This window comes from Dermacentor andersoni, chromosome 5, assembly GCF_023375885.2.
Source record: "Dermacentor andersoni chromosome 5, qqDerAnde1_hic_scaffold, whole genome shotgun sequence".
NCBI classification, from domain to species: Eukaryota; Metazoa; Arthropoda; class Arachnida; order Ixodida; family Ixodidae; genus Dermacentor; species Dermacentor andersoni.
In genome coordinates this window covers 37,281,051-37,288,776 of record NC_092818.1, presented here as the reverse complement: position 1 = coordinate 37,288,776, position 7,726 = coordinate 37,281,051, and the positions used below count along the sequence as shown (strand labels likewise).

The window sequence follows — 7,726 nt, the reverse complement described above, 5'->3', positions numbered from 1 at the left end:
AGTTATTGCATTCTTGGAAGCAATACATTGTCTTATGTACCCTGATACACCCTGATGTTCTGTAGTAATTTTTGTGACATAATAAGTCAAAATGCGCTGTGTAATCATATTGTTAATGTGTTTCATGTCAGCAGTGGTACTTAATTTTTTATTGCATTGCATTGTTGTTGCATCATTGCATTGCTCGCAGAGAATGAAATACCTATCCATGAGTAGCATCAAAAGAGAAAGAATGAAAGTGCTAAAAAGATGTACGTATTTGAATTAAAGAACCCTTCTGGGAGGCAAGCAATATCAAAAATCGTTTATCCTGCGGAGCGCAATCTTTATAGCAATGTAGGAGGGTTTCGGTGAATGGAGGGCGACGCAAGTGAAGTTTGTTTTATGTATACAATGCCATTATTATAAGAAAAGCCTTTTCAAATACGTAATTCATTTGATTTAACTGCTTCATCAGCACAAATACGTAAGACATCCCTCGTACATCTAAAGAATTACACGATGAGGCACCGGGGTGTATAATGAGGCAATGGGGATGACGAGGCACTGGGGAGTATACATACCCACGTATTGTCGCAGAATGTGGTGTGACAACTTTTACTAACGAATGACGGCACGCAGAACAAACACGCACCTCTCCGTACTTCCAGGGAGCACAGTGCTTCCCTGTAGACAAGGCGACCGTGCGTTAGTCGACTTCCTCCTGTGTAGTAATGATCGTGAGGTCGGTCGGAAACTACAAGCGGTCGCACACAACACAGGCCACAGAAAATTGATTCCACACAAGCTCCCTATGAAACCTGTCCGTTGTTCAGCTGAAAAGTTCTAAGTTCGCTGGGTCGGGACCACATGGACAGTTCGCATTTCTTTGAGCCTCGCGGTTCTGGCGGGCAGCACGCTCACGGGACCGCAACCACGAGAGAGCGTATGGAAAGGATAGGAGATATGCAAGCGCTTGGAAGGCCGACAAAGAGGACGATGCCAACGTAGACATAGCAGACGTGGGTCAAAGTGTAGTATCTGTTCTTATCAGCTTAATGTCTGATAGAGGTTCTATTTGAAAGTAAGATATGAAACTTATTTTTTCCAAAATCGCGGAGTGCTCAAATCCTGTTTGACCTCCGCTGTGCGTCGGCCCGGTACTGAAGTACCCTCTGGATTGTCCTATGACTGGGGAAAAATTCTCGAACTACACGGCTCGATAGACAAACGCAATTTTTTCTAGGAGCTAGCTATGTGCTGCTTCGCTCTGAAAATGCCAGGAAAATGTCTATTCAGGACTTTGTAACATTCATTGCAACCTCCAGCACGTTAAAACTTTATCAAAAAGTAATTATTCATTGGGTGACGGAGTAGTTGAAAAAATGACCACAAGATTTACTAAACATGCCAATTTACAAAAGTAGCACTCTTGTCAGGGTAAGCGCTAACACTAAGAGGGAGATTTAAATATTCTCTGGGACGCTAAAGTTCACTAATTTCATTACAACACAGATGGTCGCTCTCCTTCGAATATTAACTTTCCAATGAAATGTTGCTTAGTTTCAGTTAGGTTGCTGGAAATGGCATACAATACACATATGCGGAGGTCTGGGAAGGCGCAAGGTCATTTTACTTACATTGTCAGAACTTATCGAGATTTACAAATCGAATAATAACGAGGACTCCAGCAACACTATTACTAAAGTCCTTCTTGTATGGTTGTTTTGCAAACACACGCATTTAAAAGCACAAAACAACCTTTCATTAGAGCATGAAATATAAAAGAATTGAGTTTATTGTGCTATCTGCTCATTGGCCAAATCAATGAGAATGTTTCTAAGCTTCGCAATTATGAAAAAAGCTTGGCTATACCGGCAGCACCAATGCCTGTCATATTTCTTACAGCCCAACATAGCATCAATCTTACATAGGCAAGGCCACAGAACGGACATGTGCGTTAAAGCTACGCTTAACATACAGCCTGAATAACCCCACGAATGATGAGTCAAAGTTTCCAAAGAATTCAAGTAACCTTTTTTTTTTTTTGTAAATAACACTAATAACACACCACTACATATGTGAAACCTTTCTAATCCTTTGTGGTTGTCTCCTATCACACATTCGTCACTTCATGACTGAGGGAGCACCTTCGCAAAATTTGGCGTGTTAACCTCGAACTCAGATTTGGTGTCTGTAATTAGAAGATAAAAAATACTAACAAATACATGCTGCAGTGAAACTTCGTTATAACGAAATGGGCTATAACGAATTCTCGTACATAATAGAATGAAATTATCTAAAAACCTTTTGGATATATCCAGGTTTCAAACCTTGTTTCAACGAAGTAGCTAACCTGCCGAGAGATATACCAAACCTAATTGCTCTTCGAAACAAGAAATGCCTGACTGCTACGATTTAATACGTCGCGTTCGATGAGGTAGAGCCCACATTGAGTGCTGATGATTAAAATTCTTGCGTACTTGCATTGAATGTACCGCCGAGCAGTGGCCCTCACCGGGGTGCCGAACCAAAACCGTAACCGTACCCGAATTTTTGCCAGGAACCGTGTCTAAACCAAGCCCGTATTTTTGCCGCCATTTTGGAACTGAATCCGAACCGGAATGAATCGAAGAAAGAGATCAGAACCGGTTCGGGAACGGAGATTTCGAGCAGAGCAGTCTGGGTTACTGGGAGCACTGTTGAGAAAAACGGGAGACGCTGCTGATAGAAAATGCGGCATCATCGTCCATCCACACTCTATTCATCCTGATAGAACTGTCATAAGTAGTAAAAGCAAGTTCATTTTCATCAAGTTATCAGCGTCTTATGATTACCATCTGTCACAAGAAAACTACGTGCATATGAAAATATTTACGTGGTTCGAATAAACACGCTGGCGTGCGCCATAGAAGTCTCCAGAACGATGGGGAGAAATCGACTCGCGGCCGCCGGAGAGCGTGTAGCCTTTTAAACAGTGTTAAGTGGATCCATCTCGACGTTTCCTCGTTGGTGGCGGTGTCGCGTTATAGAAAACCGACTCGAACGCCTTGGGACTTGTTTACGCGGCTCGCCAATAGCGACGCGCGTTTCGACGGGAGAGTGAGAAAGAACGCTGTTTTACAGTGGCTGCTATGTGTATGCGCCCCACTGCTTTTGCGTGAATTGATTAACAGATGTGGTACGCTGTACAAGCGAAGGATGATTAGCACTGTTGACCAAAGTCCTAGCTTTTAAGAACTTGAGGAAATTCTTCTGCTCGACTCATTGGTCAACACCACCGAAAAGGTGCCGAGCAAAACAGCATCTGGTGATCACATTGGGGCGTCTTCCTGGGATAGTCGGCGGCGATTGAGTACAATTAATAGCGGCAGCGGAATCTCCCTCCAGTAGTTGACGAGCTGCGGATGAACTTGAGGCCTTCAATATTGAAAGATGACTGCCCGTAATCAGCTAACGACAGTTCATTGAAAGTCGAAGAAGTACAGAACCTTAGATGACTTCAAGAAGGTGCCTAGAATAAGCAAGCATTCGAATACACTGAACTATTGGGAGAAAGAGAAGTCGTGGTGCCCAGACCTGTATTTCTTCGCCACATTAGCACTTTTGGTACCACCCACACAAGTTATCGTCGAGAGGGCATTTTCAGGTTTAGGTTCATCCTTTCTAGTCATTGAACGAGCTTGAATCCAATAAACCTTGACGACGTCCTCTTCCGTCGTTTTTTTTTTTTTTATTCTGCCAAATAATAATTTCCAGCAGCATTGACAGAGCACATAATACTATATTTTGAAGCGGCAGAGGTTCCACATTATGCTTATTGGTAATGGCACAATCCAACAATAAATTCTAAGCTAACAGTGGTTGCGGGAGAAGATAGATTGGTATGTTATTTTTGACACAGGTTAAAGAGTACGGCGACGCTGGTTTGGCTCTTGGCGAGCAGCATTTCAAACGCGTCGACCTCAATACCCTTCAGAATATGGTTGATCTACTCGTCCTTCGCCATCGTTGGATTGACACGGCTGCAAATATCCAATAGCTAGGGAAAGTCTCGCCCGCTGCCCGGACACTGGTGTCGACGCTGTTCGGCGCGTAGCTTGCGGACAGCGGGGCGGCCAAACACTTCGGTGACAAGTGTTTTGAATGCGGACCAATTCGAAATGTCACAGTCGGGATTCTTAAACCATAGATTGGCGACGTCAGCAAGGTAAAAGATGACGTTATTCAGTTCAGATTGGTCGTTCCACTTCTCGAGAGCGCTTACACGTTCATAGGAAGACAGCCCGTCTTCCACGTCATGTTCTCCGTTTCCGCGAAAGATGGCCGGGTCATGCTGACGGACAACGCCGGCTCAAGTGACAGGGGCAGCCATGGGTACACTCCGTGTGGAGGTCGCATCAGTCATGGAGTGGTGGGTAACGTTCATTTGCGGAGCTCCAGGGTGACTTGAGGTATTCCAGCAATCTCCACCACATGTAATGGTGTCACAGCACGGGTCTTCGTCGTCGTCTCCGAGCTGCTATCGAAAGCACGAGGCACGTTCGCTTCATTACATAACCGATAAAATTCTGCAGGAAATAGTTACTACAAGAAACACCCCTTAAATATGTGAAAGATACAATGTCCGCACTCGAAGAAGAAGAAATCCACAAAACTGATAAAGGTAAAGCGCTTAGTGAGCCTAGAAATAAAATTTGTCAAAACTCTTGTATATGGCTAAACAGGGTAACTTATTCTTCCTAAAAGAGCTTCGAACTCGCCGGCCATTGTCAATACTTAATTGTGCTATTTGCTTTTATATTCATGGTTTCCAACTTTCTTCATTCTCGAGCAAGGAAAGCCGTTGACGGCTCTTCAGAGCTGTAATTTCTCGTTTCTTTATTTTGGTGCTGTACCTCGCGTCTGAAGATATTGTTACGAGGTACAAACTGTCAGACATGTATTTACAGAACATTTACAATAATTATATCAGCTGACCAAATGGTAGACAGCGCGCGAAGACCAGAACATCGTCTTCTTCCGACGATGATTAAAACATCTTCATCAGCGTGTCACATGATCCCCGGCGGCTAAAGCATCGTCTCGGTGCTGGTTACGAGGCGGGCGAGTGATGCAACTTAAGACGGGCCACGTTGACCACGTCGGAGCGATGCTGAGTCACGGTTGGCTAAGTCACGGTTGGCTGAGCCACGGTTGGCTGAGCCATGGTTGGTTTCGTATGTGACGTCAGTTACTTGACGCAAGACACGGTAAGGCCCGGAGTAGCGTGAAAGTAACTTCTCCGAGAGGCCAACGCATCGTGATAGCGACCAAAGAAGAACCAGGGCGCCCAGTGTGTAATGGACATCACGATGGCGGGCGTCATATAAGTGCCGCTGATTATCCTGCGACTCCACAAGTCGACGTCGGGCAATATGGCGTGATTGTTGTGATTTGAGGATGGCTTCACGGGCATACTCGGATGCGCAATTCAGGCTAGCAGGCAGAACGGTGTCGCGGCCAAACAAGAGGAACAATGGAGAGAAGCCTGCGGTATCATGGCAAGACGAATTATAGGCGAAAGTAACGAACGGCAGCGCAACGTCCAAGTCGCGATGGTCATCAGAGACATACATGCACAGCATGTAAGTAAGGGTGCGGTCAAGGCGCTCGGTTAGAACGTTCGTTTGTGGATGGTAAGCAGTAGCAAGTTTGTGTTTAGTCGCGCACGGGTTTACAGTGTCATTGACAACTTTAGAAATAAAGTAGCGGCCTGGGTCGGTGAGGAGCTGTCGATGGACGCCGTGGTGAAGGATGACGTTTTCTAGGAGGAAGTCGGCGACATCGGTTGCACAGCTTGTCGGAAGAACCCGTGTGATTGCATATTGGATGGTGTAGTCTGTTGCTACAGCAATCCACTTATTTCCCGAAGCAGACGTAGGAAAATGCCCTAAAAGATTACACATACACGGAAGAATGGTTCCTATGGTACGTCAAGTGGTTGAAGGCGACCAGCAGGGAGCGTGGTCGGCTTTTTGCGTCGTTGACAAAGATAACACTGAGCGACATAACGGAAGGCGTCACGGTATAGACCAGGCCAAAAGAAGCGCCCACGAACGCGGTCATACGTCCGTGACACGCCAAGTTGACCTGCAGTAGGTACATCATGAAGCGGGAGGGGTACAGCCTGACGCAGATGCTCAGGCACCACGAAGAGTCGGGCAGGGCCGTCCGGGCGCACGTTATAGCGGTACAATATATCATCTTGAAGTTCACGCATGCGAAGGGAAGGATTGGGCGTCATTAAAGGGGGCCGTTGAATGAGGTTTTGCAAGGAGGGTTCGCGACGTTGTTCGGCTCCAATGTCGCGAAAAGCAGCCAGAGAGAGAGAGAGAGAGAGAGATAGCGGTGACAGGTATGCCGGCCGCTTAAACGTCAACAGGATCGATAGGATGGCGCGACAAGGAGTCCGCATCTTGATGTAACCGGCCGGTCTTGTAGACCACTGAATAGTTGTATTCTTGGAGGCGCAGAGCCCAGCGGCCAAGGCGCCCTGAAGGATCTTTGAGGAACGAAAGCCAACACAGAGCGTGGTGATCAGTGATGACTGTGAATTGGCGGCCGTACAAAGAGGGGCGGTATTTACCCAGTGCTCAAACAAGAGCCAGCCACTCGCGTTTGGTGATAGAATAATGGCTCTCCGCCAAGGAAAGAAGGCGGCTGGCATAGCCAATAACACGTTCTCGTCCTTGTTGTTTCTGTGCCAAGGTAGCTCCAATACCGTGGCCACTGGCATCGGTACGGACTTCTGTTGGAGCTGACGCATCACAGTGAGCGAGAATGGGCGGGGACACCCGGTGTTTTTTTGGCTTCGGTGGGCTTTGTGACAGCGCTTCTAAAACTTAAGGACCGAACAAACTTGTCGTATGCTTGCACGCCCACACAAACACACGCTGACGAGGCAGCGGAGCGGCCTGTACTTTCCCTTTAGGAGTTTTCTTTAGGCACTTGTTGCAAGAATTCACGAAGCGTTTTGCGTCTCCGTGTACATCTGCCCAATAATATACTTGTAGGATAGGATCGGTTGTTGTCTTGATACCTTTATGTCCTGCCATGATGTTTTCATGTGCCCCTTCTAATATGTCATGTCTAAATATTTTTTGTATGACCACCTGCTTAAAGGTTGTGCCAGTGGCCCGGTGGTAAAGGCGATACAACAATCCTTTTTCTTCGACGAATTCGCAGCTATGACCCTTTCTCAAGTTAAACGACTTGCTTACTTTAGCAAAAATATGTTTCAGCGTCGGGTCTTCCCGCTGTTCTTCGATGAGTTGTCCTTTCGTTACGTCACGAAAGACAATTGTTGGATCGCACAAGGGACGAATCTTGCCTTGTTCTTGTTCTTCCGTTTTGTGTAGCCACGTTCGATGCTTGCTGAGGCTTCCTAGGGGCCTTAATCAGCTTCATTTCTATCGACAACGACTCCTCGTTGTGAGCACCGGGGTGCTTCCAGTCAGAGTCTGCATAGTATGGTCCTCTGACGCCTGGAAGCTTTCCAAGAATTACGTCTTAGAGGGGCTCATCCATACATGCCGCTGTTAATTTGCCTGTAAACTCGTATGACAGCTTCAGGTAGGTAGCTTGCTGAGCCGTCCAGAAGAACAACGTTGCTCGTTCTTCCCGTTATATACACCTCTTGAACGTGTTGCTGTCTAACAATTGCGGCATTACAACCGGTGTCTCGTAGTACACGAACAGTTCTTCC

The 7,726-nt window shown here is 46.4% G+C and overlaps 1 pseudogene; it reads left to right on the top strand.

Moving 5' to 3' along the window:
• Nucleotides 1-992: 992 nt before the first annotated feature.
• LOC126520267 (U2 spliceosomal RNA) lies at nucleotides 993-1,173 on the top strand (annotated as a pseudogene).
• Nucleotides 1,174-7,726: the final 6,553 nt, after the last annotated feature.